At 35.7% G+C, this 18,339-nt stretch overlaps 1 pseudogene; it reads right to left on the reverse strand.

Moving 5' to 3' along the window:
* Positions 1-14,149: 14,149 nt before the first annotated feature.
* Positions 14,150-15,714, reverse strand: LOC101429983 (polycomb protein EED pseudogene; annotated as a pseudogene).
* Between the last annotated feature and the right edge of the window lie 2,625 nt (positions 15,715-18,339).

Here is an 18,339-nt window from a genome sequence, read left to right on the forward strand (position 1 = left end):
CACTATACCCCATTTGGTCTAGTATATAATTTTTATTAACTATTGAATTATATTTGCTTATATTTTATTGATAATTTTATGTGTATATTTATAAAGGATATTGGTCCATAGTTATCTTTTTATGTGCTGTCTTTAGTATAAGGATAATTCTAACTGCATAAAATTAATTGAGAAATGTTCCCTCCTATTTTATGGATGATTGTTACTTATTGGTATTAATTCTCTAAAACTTCAGAAGAATTTTCCTGTGAAACAATCTATACTTGGAAATTTCTTTTTAGGAGTATTTTAATTCTGAATTCAAGTTCTTCAATATTAATAATTATAAAGCTGTTCAAGTTTATTTTAAACTGGATGCGTTGCAGTACTTTATGTTTTGCAAGGAATTGGTACTTTTCATCTAATTTGCCAAATTTATGTGTGTTAAGTTATTTATAGTATCCCCTTATTTACTTTGTAATGTCTGTAGTATCTGTAGTGATATCTTCTTTCATTCCTGGTATTAGCAATCTGCATTCATTGATTTTCTCCATGTTGCACTGTTTTCAATGCCATTGATTGGTACTCTTATTTTTCTTCTTTTCTTCCTTATGCTTGCTATGAGTTCATTTAGCTCTTGATTTTTTAGGCTCTGGAGCTGTGAGCTGAGATTACTGATTTGAGAATGTCTCCCTTTTAAAATTCTATGCATTACTATTCTCTGTTTTTGTTTCTCCTTTTCATTTTCCTGCCTTCCTATGGGTTACTTGAACACTTTTTAGAATTCTATTCTGACTGTACTGTTTTTGAATGCATCTCTTGGGATAGCTTTTTTAGTGGTTATTATAAGTATTGTTATATATACATAACATACAGTCTACTGATGTTATCATTTTATCAGCTTGAATGAAATATAGACACATTACCTGCCTTTAAGTTCATTTAACCCTCTTTCCTTTATTATGTAATTGCACAAAATTTTTATTTGGGGTAATGACTACTGTCCATTTATGAACCCTTGATTTTTATGACCAGCCTTCTGAGGCTTTGTTCTTGAAGTTGCAATGTAGCCTAGTATTGTAGGGTGCCTGAGAGTTACTGTCTGAAAGCCTCCATGTTGCTCAAATGTGGCCTCTCTCTGAGCCAAACTCAGCATATAAATGCATTACCTTCCCTCCAGCATGGGACATGACTCCCAGGGATGAGCCTCCTGGTACCAAGGGATTACTACCAAACACCAATGAGCAATACAACTGGAAAAAGACCTTGAATAAAAGGGGGAAAAGGTAAAGACAAATGAGTTTATATGGCTAAGAGACTGCAAAGTGAGTTGGAAGTTCTTCCCAGAGGGAGGTAATGCTTATGCACTTCTCAGCAGGATCACATAGACTGCCAAAGTAGATATTATCCCAAATAGTGGGACTCCTGAGGGTTCTGGAGACACCCAGATCCTATGGTCATGACAGAAAGCTCCAGAGTCTGGTGCCTTACAGGTGGGCCCTACTTTAGAGTTTGTGCTCCTGAGTGTGACAGAGTTGGATTCATTTACGACTTCTCTACACGTGCCTCTTTGCCTTTTATTTGAACCTATAGTTAGAGCTGCAGTAGGTAGATGTACATCCTAGAGACTTGAATCTCTGGGCTGTCCTTGTGCCAGCTGGGCCCTGAGCCTCAGCAGAGTTGCAACACCTACTTTCCACTTCATTGGACCCACCCAGGACAGCTAACAAGGAGGTGAGAATGGACAACCACCACACCAAGGATCTGAGAGAGTCTACAACTGCAGGCAAGAGGGTTCCATTCATCTGTCCCATGGGCTCAAAGCCCCTTCTCAATTAGCAGTGGAATAAGCATCATCATCCCAGAATCCTCAGGACTGGAGAATAAAAGATGGACTGGAGTGGACTTACTGGTATTCTCCTATAGGCTTACTGTGATTCTAACAATGGAAGAAATTATATCATTGATGTGGAGACATTGTCCACTGGAGGTGCTGAAGTCAAGGAAGGGACAAAGGGGTGTGATACAGGGCCATTCCCAGGACTTGGAATTGTCCTGAGTGACACTGCAATGACACATACAGGTCATTATATATACGGCCATAGCCTACAGAATTGAGTGGGAGAGAGTATCAACTACAATGTAAAGTATAATCCATGCTTACTGACAATGTTCCAAAATGTGTTCATCAAGCAATAAATGTACCACACTAATGAAATAAGTTATTAATGTTGGGAAAAGTGGGAGGTGTAGGGAGTGGGGCATATGGGAATCCCTTATATTTTTTATGCTACATTTTATGTAATTTAAGTATCTTTTTAAAATAAAATATATTTTAAAAGAAAATATTTTATCTATATACATTGAGAACCACATTATACTATTTTATAATTTTTTCCTGTAAGCATCAAACATAATTTAGAAAATGCAAGAAGAAAAGAAATCTATTGTGTTTATCCATATTTTGCTTACCATGTCTTTCTTCCATCTTGATGTTCTAAAACTTATTTTATCATTTTCATTCTATATATATATTTATATATATATAAATTTTTTGGAGGTACCAGGGATTGAACCTGGGACCTCATATTATGTGGGAAACCAGTGCTCAACCACTGAACCATATCCCCTGAGTTGTTGTTTTTTTTTTTTTTTTCCATTTGTTTGCTTGTTCTTTGCTTTTTTGTTTTTTAAGAAGCACCAAGAACCAAACCTGGGACCTCCTATGTGGGAAGCAGGTGCTCAACTGCTTGAGCCTCATCTGTTCCCCTACATTCTGTTTAGAGAATTTTGTTCAGCTATTTTTTAAGGGTAAGTCTGCTGGTGACAAGTCTCTTAGCTTTCCTTCATCTAAGAATATCTTGAATTCCCCTTCTTCCTTGAAGGATATTTTCACTGGGTATAAGATTCTGAGTTAAGGGTTTCTGGTTTCTTTCTTCCCAGCACTTGAAAAATATTGTTTTATTTCCTCATGGCCTCCAGTGTATGTAAAGAGAAATCCACTGTCATTCATATTTTTTCCCTTCTAGGTAAGGTGTCATTCATTTCTTTCTTGCTGCTTTCAATATACTTCTTTGTCTTTATTTTTCAGAATGATGTCTATGATGTATTACGGTGTGGTTATATTTGGATTTATCCTTTTCGAGGTTTGCTCAGCTTCCTGAATCTGTAGGTTTATGTCTCTAGCTGCATGTGGTAAATTTTCAGCCATTATTTCCTTAAGTACTTTTTCAGTCCCACCTTCTTTCACCTCTCTTTTCAGACAACAATAACACAAATGTTAGTTTGTTATAGTCCCACAGATCCCAGATCCCTGCGGCTCTGTGTTGTTGTTTTTTTTAAATTGGCTTTCTCTCTCATAGAAATTAGAGAATTTCTATTGTTCTAACTTCTAGGTCACTAATAATTTTTCTATCCCTCAATTTTGCAATTGAGCCTCTCCATGAGTGTTTTATTTGTTTTTGTATTTTGTTCTAAAATTTTAATTAATTTTTTTATACCATCTTTTACTTTGCCCTAATTTTCAATTTATTTGTGAGATCTTCCTATTTTTTTTTCACTTGCTTCAAGTGTGTTCATAGATGCTCCCTGAAACATTTTTATGACTGTGGTTTAAAATCTTTGTCAGATAATTCTAACATCTCTGTCATTTTGTGTTGGCATCTACTAATTTTCCTTCATTATTCAGTTTTTTATTTTCCTGGTCCTTGGTATGATGAGTGATTTTCTATTAAAACCTGGGTATTATATAATGAGGCTCTGGATCTTATTTAAGCCTGTTTTATTTGGCTTATTCTGGTACCATTCCAGCAGGGGAACGGGGACAGAGTCATTACTGCTAGGTGGTGGTAAAAGTCCATGTTCTCCATGTGGTCTCTATTTACTTCCAAGGGGGGATTCTGCTCACAAACTGTTGCGTGGAGATGGAAGTTCCAGATATTCTCTGTGGCTCACTGATAGGTCTTTGGTTTGGAAGGGTAAGAACGTCTTTTACCCCCTGTGGGAACTCCAGTGACCCCACATAGAGGGAGGGTATCCTTATTGCCACTGGCAGTGGTAAATATCCTGACTCTCCATTTGGCTTCCTCTGACACCACCCCAGTGAGGAGTGGGAAGGGCACTTCAATACTGCTGGGTGGGAGATCCCCACATGGTTTCCACAAACTCTGCAGGGTAGGGTCCCATCCTGACAGAGATGAAAGTCCTGTTTTCCTTCTTGATGTTCTCTGACACTACCCTGTGGAGGAGGGGTTATGCCAGCTTGTTAGAGCCTGGCAAGTTTCCCCACTTGCCCTTTTCTAAGATAGGTGGAGAGGGGACCATAGTTTTTCTATGGCTTTTGCTGGTATAGAGAAGCTGAAAGTTTTCAAAGAAGTCTAAAAGTTTTCTATCTTGCTAGGCTCTCTTTTATAGCATGTGGCTAGAAAAAGCAGATTTTTTAAAAGGCATTTTTGATCTTTGCGCATTGGCATTTCTGGGTTGCCAGCTTCTTCAGCTGCAACTACGGAATATAAGAAACAAAAATAAAACCTAAAGAACTCACCAGTCTGTCATTCCTTGGGTTTTGAGGTCCCTAGCTAGGTAGCCTTCTCTCCAACTTTCAGTCCTATTATATTTGCTTAATATGTAATGGCTAGAGTCTTTAGTTGTATTTAGCAGGAATAACAGGGAAAAGCACATGTGTTCCCTTCTCCCAGAAGTTGGAGTATTCTGTGGATTGATTTTTAACTGCAAACATAATTTCATTAATGGCTATGAAATATATTTAGATATTCACCTTTTTGTGAGTCAATTTTGCTAAATAATATTTTCCTAAGATAGTTCACTCAAATATATAGTTTTAGCATGAATTTGTTAAAAGATCTCATATTTAGAAATTTCTTCACTATCTATAGTTATGTTAATTTCTTCACTTATCTTCATATAGTAATTCCACCCATTTTTACTGATATTTCTCTCAATATTCTGATATTAATTTCTTCATTTAACCAATGAGTTACAAAAAGTGTATTTCTAAATATTCAACTGTTTGCAACTGCCATTTGATTTTTTAAATCTTTATCTGAATTATATATAGTTAGAGAATTAAGTATAAATGATACAGCATTCTTGAGTCTCTAGAGGCAGTATGAGATTGGTCAAGAAAACAGTCATAAAAAAGAAAGAAAAAAGAAAAGAATACAGAAATACAGAGTCAAGAATCTTCTTGGTCTGAATCCCAAATATACCATTTGGTAGTTTATCAGCATTATCTTTAAAAAATTTCTTATACTCTCTGCCTTTATTGTGTAACGTAAAGATGACAATAACTTTAGTACCAAAACATAGTGTTGGTATGAGACTTCAATATATTACATGTAAAGTATTTAGAACAGAATCTGAATATAGTAACAGCTCATTTACATTTTAGATGTCATTATGGCAACTATTATTATTTTGAAGATATTTGGTCTATTGTGTATAATATGGACAATTTTATAAATTTTATATTATTGCTTGGAAATAAATTTACTCTGATTGTTGGAGACATGGTTCCATGTATGTCTATTATATTAAGCTTGTTAATCTATCATCAGTATTGTTACTCTTTTTAGGTTTCTTACTCTAACAATTACTGAGAGAGGCATGTTAAATCCTCTCACTATGCTTGTGGTTTGTTTTTTGTAATTATTTCAGTTTTTTTACTTGCATATCTTGCAATCATGTTAATGTATACATACCAGTTAAACTTACCATATTTTTATCATTATGTAATGACAAATTTGTTCTTTTGCCTTAAGACAACTCATTACCGTCCCTTTTCTGAAATCACTGGTGTGTAGTTTTGTATCCTGGTGTTCACTTTGATTTTTATATATAATGTAAATAGCTCTTGATAAACATCATTTTTAATGCCTGTCATAGCATTGCACAGATTACTATATTAACTTGAAATTCCCCTATTGCTAACCATTTGTGTCATTTTTAAATTTTTTGCCGTTATCTATTATGCTGCATTTCTGGGTTGTAGTAGGGATCAGGGTCAGCAAGATTTTTCTCTAAAGGTACAGGTAATAAACATTTCAGGCTTTGTGGGCTATAAGGGCTCTGTTGCAATTACAGTAGGCATTCACTCAAACTCCCATAAACTATAAAGGAGAATTCCTTCACACAGGCTCAGATAAGACAGAAAGGACCTTGTATTTCCCATTTGTATCAGGTAGATTTGCTTGATAGGAGAGCTACTTTCTGAAGGAAACCACTAGCCAAAGCAGAACCAATTTTCCAAGAGAGTGAAAGATGCTTTTTACCTTGGTTAGTTTGTTAAAATTAGCTCCTAGTCCTCAAAAAAATCTCTGTCATAATACTAGCTGTATACCAATTTAAGGGACAGCCCAGGAAATAAATCCTGAAGGTAACACTTTAAAATATTGAAATGAACAGTGTACAACAAAAGATAATAAGACAAAGAAACAGGAAATAATGGCCCATCCAAAGGAAAAAGATAAAAATCAAGAAATGATCAACAAAGATCAAACTATGCACTTACTGGACTGAGACTTTAAAAAAAAAGATCCTCAATATTCTAATGGTTGTGAAATGGTATCTCATTGTGTTTTGATTTGCATTTCCCTGATGGCTAATGATATTGACCTTCTTTTTATAACCTTCTGGACATTTTCATATCTTCTTTGGAGAGACGGCTGTCCAAGTCTTTTGCCCATTTTTTAATTGGGATGTTTTTTTGTTAAGTCAAAGTATTTCTTTATATATACTGGATGTTAACCTTTTATCAGATATGTGGTTTCCAAAAATTTCCTCCCATTGACTAAGATGTCTTTTTAATTTCATGATAATGTTCTTGGAGGAACAAAAGTAGGTTTTTGTTTTTTTTGTTTTGTTTTGTTTATTTTGATGAAGTCTCATTTATCTATTTTTGTTGTTTTTGTTGCTTATGCTTTGGGTGTAAAGTCTAAAACAACACTGCTTGAAGATACTTCTTTAGGCTTTCTTATAGGAGCTTGATATTTCTAGCTCTTATATTTAGGTCTTTGATCCATTTTGAGTTGATTTTTGTATATGATGTGAGGTAAGGATCCTCCTATTTTTTTGCAGATGAGATACAGTTTTCCCAGCACCATTTATCAAAGAGATTCTTCTTTCCCAATTGAGTAGTCTTTGCCACTTGTCAAAAATCAGTCAGTCATAAATGTGAGGGTTGATTTCCAAGCTCTCAATTCAATTCCATTGAGCTGTATGTCTGTCCTTGTGCTGGTACCATGCTTATACCTTTTTTGTCCTTCATTTTTCATTAAAGCCTACCTTCACATTTATTTGCTTTCTTGTGTTGTACCATATTGAGTGTCTCCTCATTTCTTTCTGGATATATTTTCCATCTGTTTTCCTTGCAGTTACCATAAGGTTAAAATTTAACATCCTAAATATATAACAATTACATTTGGATTGATACCAAATTATCTTCAATATCATGCACATATACTTTTCCTATACCCCTCTGCCCCCCACCATTGTTTCTGTACTTGTTACCACTTATATCTTTGTACATTGTATGTCCAAAAACATAGATTTATCATTACTTTTTATACATTTTCATTTTGGCACCTATAGGAATTAAGAAGTGGAGTTCCATACCAAAAAATACAATACAATTATATTAGCATTTATAATTACCCAAATGGTTACCTTTGACATAGGCCTTTAATTCTTTATGCTGTTTTGAACCACCATTAAGGTCCTTTCCTTTCAGTATAAAGAACTCCCTTTAGCATTGTTTATAGTGCAGGTCTAAGGATGACAAATTCCCTCAGCTTTTGTTAATCTTATAATGTCTTAATATCTTCCTCATCTTTGAAAGAGAGTCTCGCTGGATATAAAATTCATGGCTGTCATCTGCTTTCCTTTAACACTTCTAGGCATTTCAACTCACTTCCTTCTTGCCTCCATGGTTTCTGATAAGAAATCAGCACTCAATATTATTTGGATTCCCTTGTGTGTAACAAATTGTTTTTTTCTTGCAGTTTCCAGAACTCCCTCTTTGTCCTTTGCATTTGATAATCAATATATAATGGGCTATATTTTTCTTCATTTTAACCTGTTTAGTTTACTCTGATTTTTTTGGATGTGCTTATCCATGTCTTTTGCTAAGTTTGGAATGTTTTCTGTCATTATTTCTTTGAATAATCCCTCTGCCCCTTTCTTCTTCTTCTGGGGCTCCAAAAATGCATATATTGGTTCTCTTGATGGTGTCCAATAGCTATGTTAGACTGTTTTCATCTTAACATTTGTTTTTTCTTTCTGCTCCTCAGCCTGACTCATTTCAAGTGTCTTGTCTTCAAGTTAACTGATCTTTCTTCTGCCAGCTCCATTCTGCTCCTTTGTGTATTTTTCACTCAATTATTGTGGTCTTCAACTGCAGTAGTTCTGTTTTGTTCCTTTTTAAAATTTCTGTGTCTTTACTTAGACTTTCATAGTGTTCATTCATTGTTTTCCCAGTATCCTGTAGTTCTTTTCCTGTACTTTCCTTCAATTCCTTAGCATTTTTAAAATCTCTTTGTAAAAGGCTTTGTTTGGTATATTCACATTCTTAACTTTTTTGTTGGTGTTTTCTGTTTTTTATCCTGTTCTTTTGGATTGGCCATCACTTTCTCTTTCTTTTACTTCTGTTGCACATCTTATATTTTAATATTTTAAAATGTTGACTCTGGGATTTATGACCTGGGATGTCTGTTTCCTGGTTTTGTAATCACCTGGTGATAAGACAGAGATTTTATTAAGTTTCAGCTCTTCTATCAAGAAGGTCTTCCCAAGGTGAATGCACTGTGCAGGATTTTTTCTGTCTTACTGGGCCTCTGTCCTGTCCTGGGCTTTTGCTTGTTAGTTGTTTTGGAGATCCCTGTTTACAAGAGATTAGATGTTCCCTCTGATATCCAGCAGATGAACCTACCTTTCCTGGGTATCTATATCTGGCAGGCCACTGACCAACACTGTCAACCTCTATAGCAAAATTTAACCTTAAGCCACCAAGTGTGCTCCTAACTATTGCTGTATCAGACAGGGTTCTCCAAAGGAACCACACCAATAGGAGAGACAGAGAAATTTTAAGGAAGTGGCTTGGCTGACTGGGGGAACTGGAAAGTCTGAAATATGTATTGCAGTCTGGCAAATCAGACAGAAGTTAATGTAGTCTTGAAGCAGAATTTCTTCTGCAGGAAACCTCAGTTTTCCCTTTAAGGCCTTCAACTTTTGGATTAGACTCACCCACATTTTTTAGGACAATCTCCTTTACTTAAAGTCAAGAGAAGATGCTAACCACATCTACAAAATACCCTCACACTAATACCTAGTTTAGTGTTTGATTTAATAACTGGTTACTATAATCTAGTCAAGTAGACATATAAGACTAACAGCCACAAGTGCCAAAACATGCTCTGAAATGAAGGTTTCCCCACTTACTAAATTATTTTCAGGATGTAGATTTGTCCACCACTGAAAATTGTCTTATCCCTCTCTGGTAAATGGATGGGGAAAAAGTATTCTGACGAAAACATTGCTATGTAGTAATTTATATACATCTCTTAATTGTAAATTAATGTTAAGCTTATGTTTTTCTCCAGAGTTGGAGTGTCTATTATATTACACGGATTTTTTTCAGCTGCTAAGAATACAACAGAGAAGCAGACAAAAAATAAACCTTGTTCTCATGGAACTACATGCTAGTGGTGAAATAGATGAAAAACAAATTATGATAAGAATGGGTAAAATAAAGCATGCAAGGGGAATAGATGGTTGAGGGTTGCCAACTCTAAACTTTTTACTAAAGTATAACATACATTCCAAAAATGTGCACCAATGATAAATGCACAGCTCAATGAATTTTCACGAAGTGAAAACCACATAACTTACATAATCATAATTGAGATTAAGAAGCAGAACTTCAAGAGAGCTCCAATAGTCCTCATCAATTTTTCTAGGTACTGCCCTTCCTCCTGACCCTCCTGTGTTCACTCTGAAACCCTGCCTCAATGGCAAGAACTACATGCCATTACTTTCAATAGGATGAGAACATTCTATTTGATGTCCAAATGGGATAAGATTTCCTCATTTTGTGAAGGTTGTGGCAGTTTGAGATTATTTTGGGAATCCCCAAAAGAGAGAGATTATGTTTTTCAACTAGTCCATTCCTATGGGTGTGATACACTTTGATTGCATCAAATTCAGTTGAAGGGCCTTTGATTAGATTATTGATAAGAGCTATTTAAAGCTTTTGATTGGACTGCATTAGTGTGGCGTGACTCAGGTTGAGTCTCTGACTCTGTGCTGAGTCTGATTAAAAACGGAGACACAGACAGACACAGACAGATAGACACAGGAAAAAGAAACCACCATTTTTTATGCTACCGTGTAAGACAGGACTAGAGGATTGCTTAAGCATGAAGCCCCAAGAGACTGGATCTATAGGGCAGCTCAACACGAGAGGAGCCGTGCTATATGCATGATAGCTCACAGTTGAACTCAGGAAGAAAGCAGAGCAGCCAAGACGGATATAGGAGGTCCTGAAAGAGAACCTATGCTTGATTGCCCTCAGCTGAGCGCAAAACTTGGCAGAGATTGATGGCTGTCTTGTTTCAACACATGGCAGCTGACTTTGGTGAGAAAGCACCTCTGACGGTGCCTTAATTTGTATATTTTACAGCCTCAGAACCATAAACTTTTACCCCAAATAAATCCCCAAATACAAGCCAACCTATTTCTGGTACTTTGCATCATCAGTCCTTTGGCAAACTAAAACAAAGGCCATGGTACTTTTATCATTTTAAAACATCATTAAATAACCCCACCTCCTAGCCTCTTAAGGGCTCAATACTTAATCATTTCATAGTCACTATCATAAAGATGCAATTTTAACCAAATACCAAGGATTTCACTTCACATATGTTATGCTATCACAAAATGACCCAGTAAACTAGGAAATATGAATTATTATTCATGTTCAGTGTTGAGGAATCTAAGGATAAGTTATTTAACCTACATGAGAGTGAGGATTAAAATCCAAATTAGTATGATGATAAAGAATAAAATTTTAACCACAAATCTAGTCTCTCACAGTTCCAGATGTCTGTGTTATTACTGAAACACTCTCCTCTATTTTGCCTCAACTGTTTCATACTCAGCAGTTCACTGCATAAACTACCTCCATCGTTTGATTCCTCTGAAAGTTAAAATAGAATCAAAGAGAAAAAGCAAGTAATTTGTTGGAAACACTGTGTCCCGTAAAAACAAGCATTCTGGAAATTTTCATGCAGTCCCCTCCACCTTAGATGCCGGGCTGTATTCTTTACTTTTAACCATTGAAAATTATAATAAAACTTTATCTTAGTTATTATGTTTGGATACAGGAATAACCGTATTGTTAAAAAGTCAAGTGCTGTGGCTTCTGGAGGCTTTTTAATGTTTAGTTAGCAATTTTTTATCTGGAGTTAAGTCACTAAGTTTTATGGGATATTTAGTTTATATTTAAATGTTTAAATAAAATACTTTTAAAATGTGACAGTTTCTTGATCTATGAAGATAGGAGTTCAAAAAGTGTATTTCAACTATCAGGGGACATATGTAACAAAAATGTTCTACAATAGTAAATAAACTTGTATCAGTAAAAATTATTTAAGATTTCACCATTTATACTTCTTTACCTAGTATTGTGTTTATAGGAGACATAACATAGTTAGTATATTAAATAAACAAATGTTTCCACAAGTTCAAGTACAGCATAACAGGTAAATGGAAAAATAAATTTCTTCTCACTATCAAACTCTCATATGATTCTTCATCCATTAATGCATGGTACTTTGTGCTGTAGATTTACAGTCTTTAAGCAAGAAGAAAAGCTTATTAAAATTAATTTTTCCCTTAGGACTTATTCTGAATTTTCACACACATTGCACAAGAGAAATGGCTTTTTAAAACTCATGCTTTTTGTCATCCTAATTGTTTTACAAATCTTGGCAACTTTTCACGCCCTGCATAAAACAGGGATTCATTATGAGTCATTAAAAGGAAATATTTTTCTTGCAAATGCATTAGAGCATTTGAACATTATTTTATGCCATTTTCAGGAAAGAGATGTAAATTGTGACTAACCATGAAGCAAAAAAGGTCACTTAACAATAATGCAGGAAAGAGTATCTCAGCCACAGCATTTCTATAATAAACCTTGATTGGATTTGGAAATTGGGCCATTATTACCTGATAACAAATGATCAGCATTATATTTTCATTTGATTGTTTTAGCTATTAGGTGATTATGTAATATTTTTATTCTTAAATATTACAACAAGAAAAATTATAAGGACAATGTACAGTAAAATCAAAATTAGAGGTGAAAATTTTATTTAGTTTACTTTTAATAAATGATTTCTTACAGAAAGAGAAAGGGGAAGTTATGATAAATTAAGCAGAAATATGCAGCTTAGGTGGTAAGATGTTGAAAGAAGAAAAAGACAAGCACATATTTCAGCATTACTAATGTGTAAGTCATATGAATGATTACTAATGAATGAATTTACAGCCACTTTATAGAGTAGCCACAAGTAGCATTATTAGGTGATTAAGAAAAAAATGAAAACTAAATCATTGTCATTCGAATGGTGTGCACTTGTATGAAAAACATTCCCTAAATTTGTTTCTTGCAGCAACCTGTACTTGATGAGTCATATAAGAGTACACATGAGTTTAGGCCCTAAAATAAATCAATTATTAGAACCATGTAGTAAAATTTACTCTTTGACCATGTCTCTCTTATTCCTAGATTAAGCTAGGCAATAAATCAATCACCAAACAGATTGATCCCGACCTATTCTACCCATGTAAAGTAGTCTATACTGATTTTGATCATATAGCAAGGGAAGTGACATCCTAACCACTTTGACAGGTCAACAATTACTTCAATAGTTACCATTGTATTTAAAAGAGTTAAAACATAGAAGTCATTCTGAGTCTTCAATGTAGAGAGAGTCTCATTTCCTCCTTTTCTCCTTTTTAGGGAAAGGTTTGGTGGGGGTCTATTTTTTTTTTGGTTTTCTTTTTTGCTTGATTCTAAACTTTTCTTTTTAAAAATTATAGGGTTATAGAAGTGTTTCAAAGATAGTATTATATAACCTTCACCCAATTTCTCCTAGTATACCTTATAAACCTCAGTGTATTTATCAAAACTAAGAAGTTAACATTTGCATAAACTATTAACTAAACTACTATCTTTATTCAGATATATCCCATTTTTCCAACAATGTCCTTCTTCTATTTGAAAATCAATTCTCAGATACACACATATTTAATCTTGATATTTTCCTGGTCTCCTCTAATCTGTGATTTTTTTCCCATATTTTTTACCTTTCATGACCTTGATACTTTTGAAGGTAGTTTTTTTTTTACACTTTTTCTATTAAAGTTAATAGATCACAAAGAACGTTACATTAAAAAAACATTTAAAAAACATAAAAACATAAGAGGTTCCCATATAACCCACATCCCACCCCCCACCCCATCATTTATGTAAATTGCATTTTTTTGAAAATACATACATCACAAAAATAAAGTTACATTAAAAAACATAAGAGGTTCCAGTATACTCCCCACTCCCCCACCCCACTCCTCTCACACCAACAACCTCCCCCATCATTGTGGCACACTCATTGCACTCAGTGAACACATTTTGGAGCACTGCTGCTCCACATGGATAATAGTTTACCCTGTAGTTCACACTCTCCCCCAGTACATTCAGTGGGTTATGGAAGGATGTACAAAGTCCAGCATCTGACCCTGCAATATCACTCAGGACAACCCAAGTTCCCAAAAATGTCCCCACATTGAAGGTAGTTTTTAAGACATTTTGTCAAATGTCCCTCAGTTTGGGTTTGCCTGATGTTGTCTCATAAAGTCAACCCCTCCTTTTTTTTTTAATACATTTTTATCAAAAGCAGTAGAGTCTGGGTAGGAAGACAGTACAAAGAATATAAACAATGTAAACATCACTACATGCAGCTCAACCTGATTGAATGCTTAAAGAAAACTCTAAATGTTCTATGTGCACATACCAACAAGATACATTAGAAAGATTCTATTATACACAGACAAATCTCTCTAATTTTGAATAAGCAAATGTAGTTTATCAAAGTCAATCCCACCACCAAATACTGGCATCATCATGAAATAAGGAGGCTACTATCTCTGCTAAATCTGGTTTGTAGAATAGCAGCAACACATTTCTGATGAGTTAATGTTGGGCATTTTAATTTATGAGGATCTTCTACTTCTAAATCTCAAACATAAGGTTTGCCAACCTGATTGTCCAATGCAAGTATTTTGGATAGCATCAAATCGCCTAACCATCACACATAATTGACATAATGTCTCTGGTAGAAAAGTCAGGAAAGTGAATTTCCTGAGAAATAAATGGTCTGTTAGTTTTATTTGGATTATAATCATAATCTTCCTTAATTACATTGCTTATTCTCTTTGAATTGTTCCTCCAAAGTTTAAGAGAGTGATCCATACCACAGTATATTATTTATTCAATCAAAAGATCATAATCAGCCTTTCATCTCTGTGCCTTTCTACACCTTAAATATTGCCACCAGGGTGTCCATTTGGATATTCCATATCATTAAACATGATCTTCACTTACAGAGAGAAGATTTGAGTCTCTTGGGTAGAATTTCAACTCATTGATAGCATTTCCATGGCCAACTTAGTGCTTTATGCACTACACTATTATGGGATTAATTATTCTAATGATGCTCATAGATTCAACCACAGCCAGCAGATGATGGCTGATATTACTATCATCTCTCCATGTACAGGTGTTAAGGTTTTCATCAGCATCAGTATCCACATAGGATGGCAACAACTGGATTTCTTGTGAGTGGCATTCATATAAGTTAACTCTGTAGCTTCTTATAGTTGCAAACACTAATGGATCTCCTTCTTTACTATGCCAGTTAAACTGAACTCCAAACAATATTAGTTATGATCTTCCCTGAGACTATTTACACACGTGAAAGAATATCTGTATTTCTTTGACTTCCATTTTCCCTTTCCCCAACTTTTCCTTCCAGGTGCATCTGGTGAATTTGCAGGTATATCAGGGCATTCAGTGTTTGTACCATTTTCTATACTGACAGCATCATCATTCTCATCTCCAGAGAAGTCCAGGTTGCTGTTCTTCTCACCGTTCAGTTTCTGCTTCTTTGCCATACACATGTCTGTTCCCACCAGCACTGTTGACACTTCCTCTCAATCCCTCTTTTTAAACCAACTTTATTTGGTTTCCATGAGAGAATTAATTTTCTGGTACAAATCTCAGGGTATGCTACCTATGGTCACATTCTTGGCCTACCTTAGTGTAAGGGTAAATGAAAAAGTTGGAAAGGGTTAGGACCATTTTGTAGATCAAACAGAATATTAACATGACCTAAGAAGTTATGGGTATTGTCTTTAAGAATAGCAGAGTCATTTTAAGCTATTTTAATTGGATACCCATAATGCTGAATAGAGATCTATGGATTTTTTTTCCAACTCATTTAAAAAACAAATAACATCAATGACTACTATATTCTGTTTACTATTTATAAGCTGCTGAAGTTCAATAAGTATTCTCATGATGATAGTCTCTGTACAAGAAGACATGTAATGATTAACTGAATAGTTGCTGAACTTGGCTTGATAGATGATAAGGATCATGCCTGTTTTAGTTTCCTAGCTGCCAAAACAAATGCCACTCAATGGGTTGACTTTAACAACAGAAATGCATTAGCTCATGGTTTTGAGACTAGGAAAAGTCCAACATTGAGGCATAAGCAAGGTAATGCTTTCTCCCAGAAGACTGTGGTGTTCTAGGACTAGATGGTGGCCATCATTGGACCTTGGCTTTTCTGTCACATGGCAAAGCATAGAGCAAGTCTTATCCCTTCTCTTCTGAGTTCTGCTGGCTTCCAGCTTCTTGCTTCCTGTGGCTTTTGTGTATGTGTGTGTGTCCAATTTCCTTTGTTTGTAAGGACTGTAGCCATATTGGATTAGGTCCACTATCAATAAGTTTAGGCACACCTTAACTAATAACATCTTTAAACGTCTTATATAAAAATGGGCTCCCATCTGGAGAACTAGGGTGAACATGTCTTTGGCTGGGTACTTAATTCAATCCCCAAAAACATCCAAAGACATATTTATGCTATTTTTCATTGATAGAAAACCTGCTTTGTCTAATTTTTTGCTTAAAAATCAATCTTGGATTCCACAAGATTGGTTATACAGGTGGACGTTTGATCCAGACTGCCTTAGTTCAAATTCTTACTCCATGTCACTTTCCCTTTCTACATACTTTCCTCTTCTCTCAGGTTTATTAAGATTAAGTTAGGAGGGGCAAGATGGCAGCAGAGTAAGGAGCGTCAAAAGTGAGGTTGCCTTACAGTGCAGTTAGTAATCACCCAGAGCTATTTAAATCAATTGTTTGGGGCCCCGGAAGACCAGGGAATCATGTAACATCCTTGGGAAAACAGAAGGATGAGACCTCCCATCTTCACTGAAGCTACATAAGTAGACTATGATACAGAGGCTGATGCCCATCTATCCCATTAGCATCACGAGACACCTTGGGAGCTATACCCTGCCTGGAGTTGGAAGCTCCATTTCCAAAAGGCGAGAAGAAGAGACAGTCAGGCACTGACTTCAGCTACTGATTAGTAAATTATGCTGGCTGTAATCCAATTCCAAAAACAGCTAAAGTTTGAATATGTCCAAGCTAAAAGTAGGCCAGTGGCCTCCATTTTTACTCCATAACCAGCATGAGGGGAAGTGGTGCCACTTGCAAATCATAATGATAGTAGGAACTGGCTTCTTTCCACCCAGGTCAGATTGCTGCTGTAGCATGGGCTCCAGCCCTGCCTCCAGCAGGGAGGAAGTTTAAGGGACTTGCACCAGGCTCTCTGGTAACTAAGTAACTAAGTTGCTTTCAGCCTGCACAGACTAGATTTTGGGGCACCCATGTGGATACATCTGTGGCCCCAGTAAGACAGGAGTGGAGATGGTATTTCCTCAGGTTCTCCAGCAACTATGGGCAATTTTGGCCCACACAGACTAGATTGCTGAGTACCTGTGGCTCTATCCCCACCCTCCAATAGTACAGGAAAAGGAACAGTATTTCTTCAACCTCTCTGGGCAACTGCAGATACTTTCAGACTGCACAGATAAGATTGTTCAGCACTCGAGTGGCTCCAATCCTCCCCCCCCCCCCCCCAATGGAGAAAAAGGAACAAGGCTTTTTCTGGGCAACTGCAGCTGTTTTGGTCTGCATGGACTAGACCATTGAACACACCTTTGACTCCATCCCTACCTCTGAGAGGGTAGGAGGAGGGATAGTGCATTTTCAGCTGTAGACTCTCATGCTAATGGCTCATCTCTCTTCCTGGAACCTCTGCAGTGTCTAATTGAGCCTTCTCTCCTTCCTCACATATCAGCTTCTCCATGTGTTTAATTCCTGGGGCTCCAATATCAGAAGTCTATCTCCTCTGCTTTGTCATTTTCCCCACCCCCTAGTCATAATTTAATCAAGTAAAAGTGAAACCTATGAAGTCAATATAATCTTAGGGTATTACTAGTCCAGAGGAACAGACCTGTTTAAAACATAATCGGCATTTCTTTTTGGAATTCATCAATAATATCAAATTGCCACAGATGGAAACAAACCACGTGTCCATCAACCAATGAATATACATACAATGGCATACTATGCTGCTGTAAGAAGAAATGAAATTGGGACACATATGATAACATGAATGAAACTTGAGGATATTTTGCTGAATGAAAGAAGCCAGACAGAAAAGGACAAATTATTGTATGGTCTCACTAATACGAACTAAATATGAAGAATAAACACATGGAGTTAAAATCAATATGTTACTAAGAGATAGGGAGAGGACTGAGAAGAACTAGTGATGTTTAATGTATGTAGAATTTTTAATTAGTTTGATTGTAAAAGTGTGGAAATTGATAGAGTTGATGGTAACACATTATAGTGAGTACAACTAACAGCTGATTTTTAAATGGGATTGTGGCTAAAAGGGGTAGTCTAGGGACATAAATATCAACTAAGAGAAAGCTAAATAATCTAGGGACTGAACAACATAATGAACCGGGAGGTGGATGTGGATTGTGTTTAATAGTACAAATACAAGAATATACTATGAACTAGAACAAATTTACATCACTATTACAAGGTGGTAAAAATAGGTGATGCATGGGAAAAATACAATTAATGTAACTTGTGGACTATAGTTAACAGCGTTATTGTAATATTCTTGCATCAGTGTC

The sequence above is a fragment of the Dasypus novemcinctus genome, chromosome 5 (genome assembly GCF_030445035.2).
Source record: "Dasypus novemcinctus isolate mDasNov1 chromosome 5, mDasNov1.1.hap2, whole genome shotgun sequence".
Lineage (NCBI taxonomy): Eukaryota > Metazoa > Chordata > Mammalia > Cingulata > Dasypodidae > Dasypus > Dasypus novemcinctus.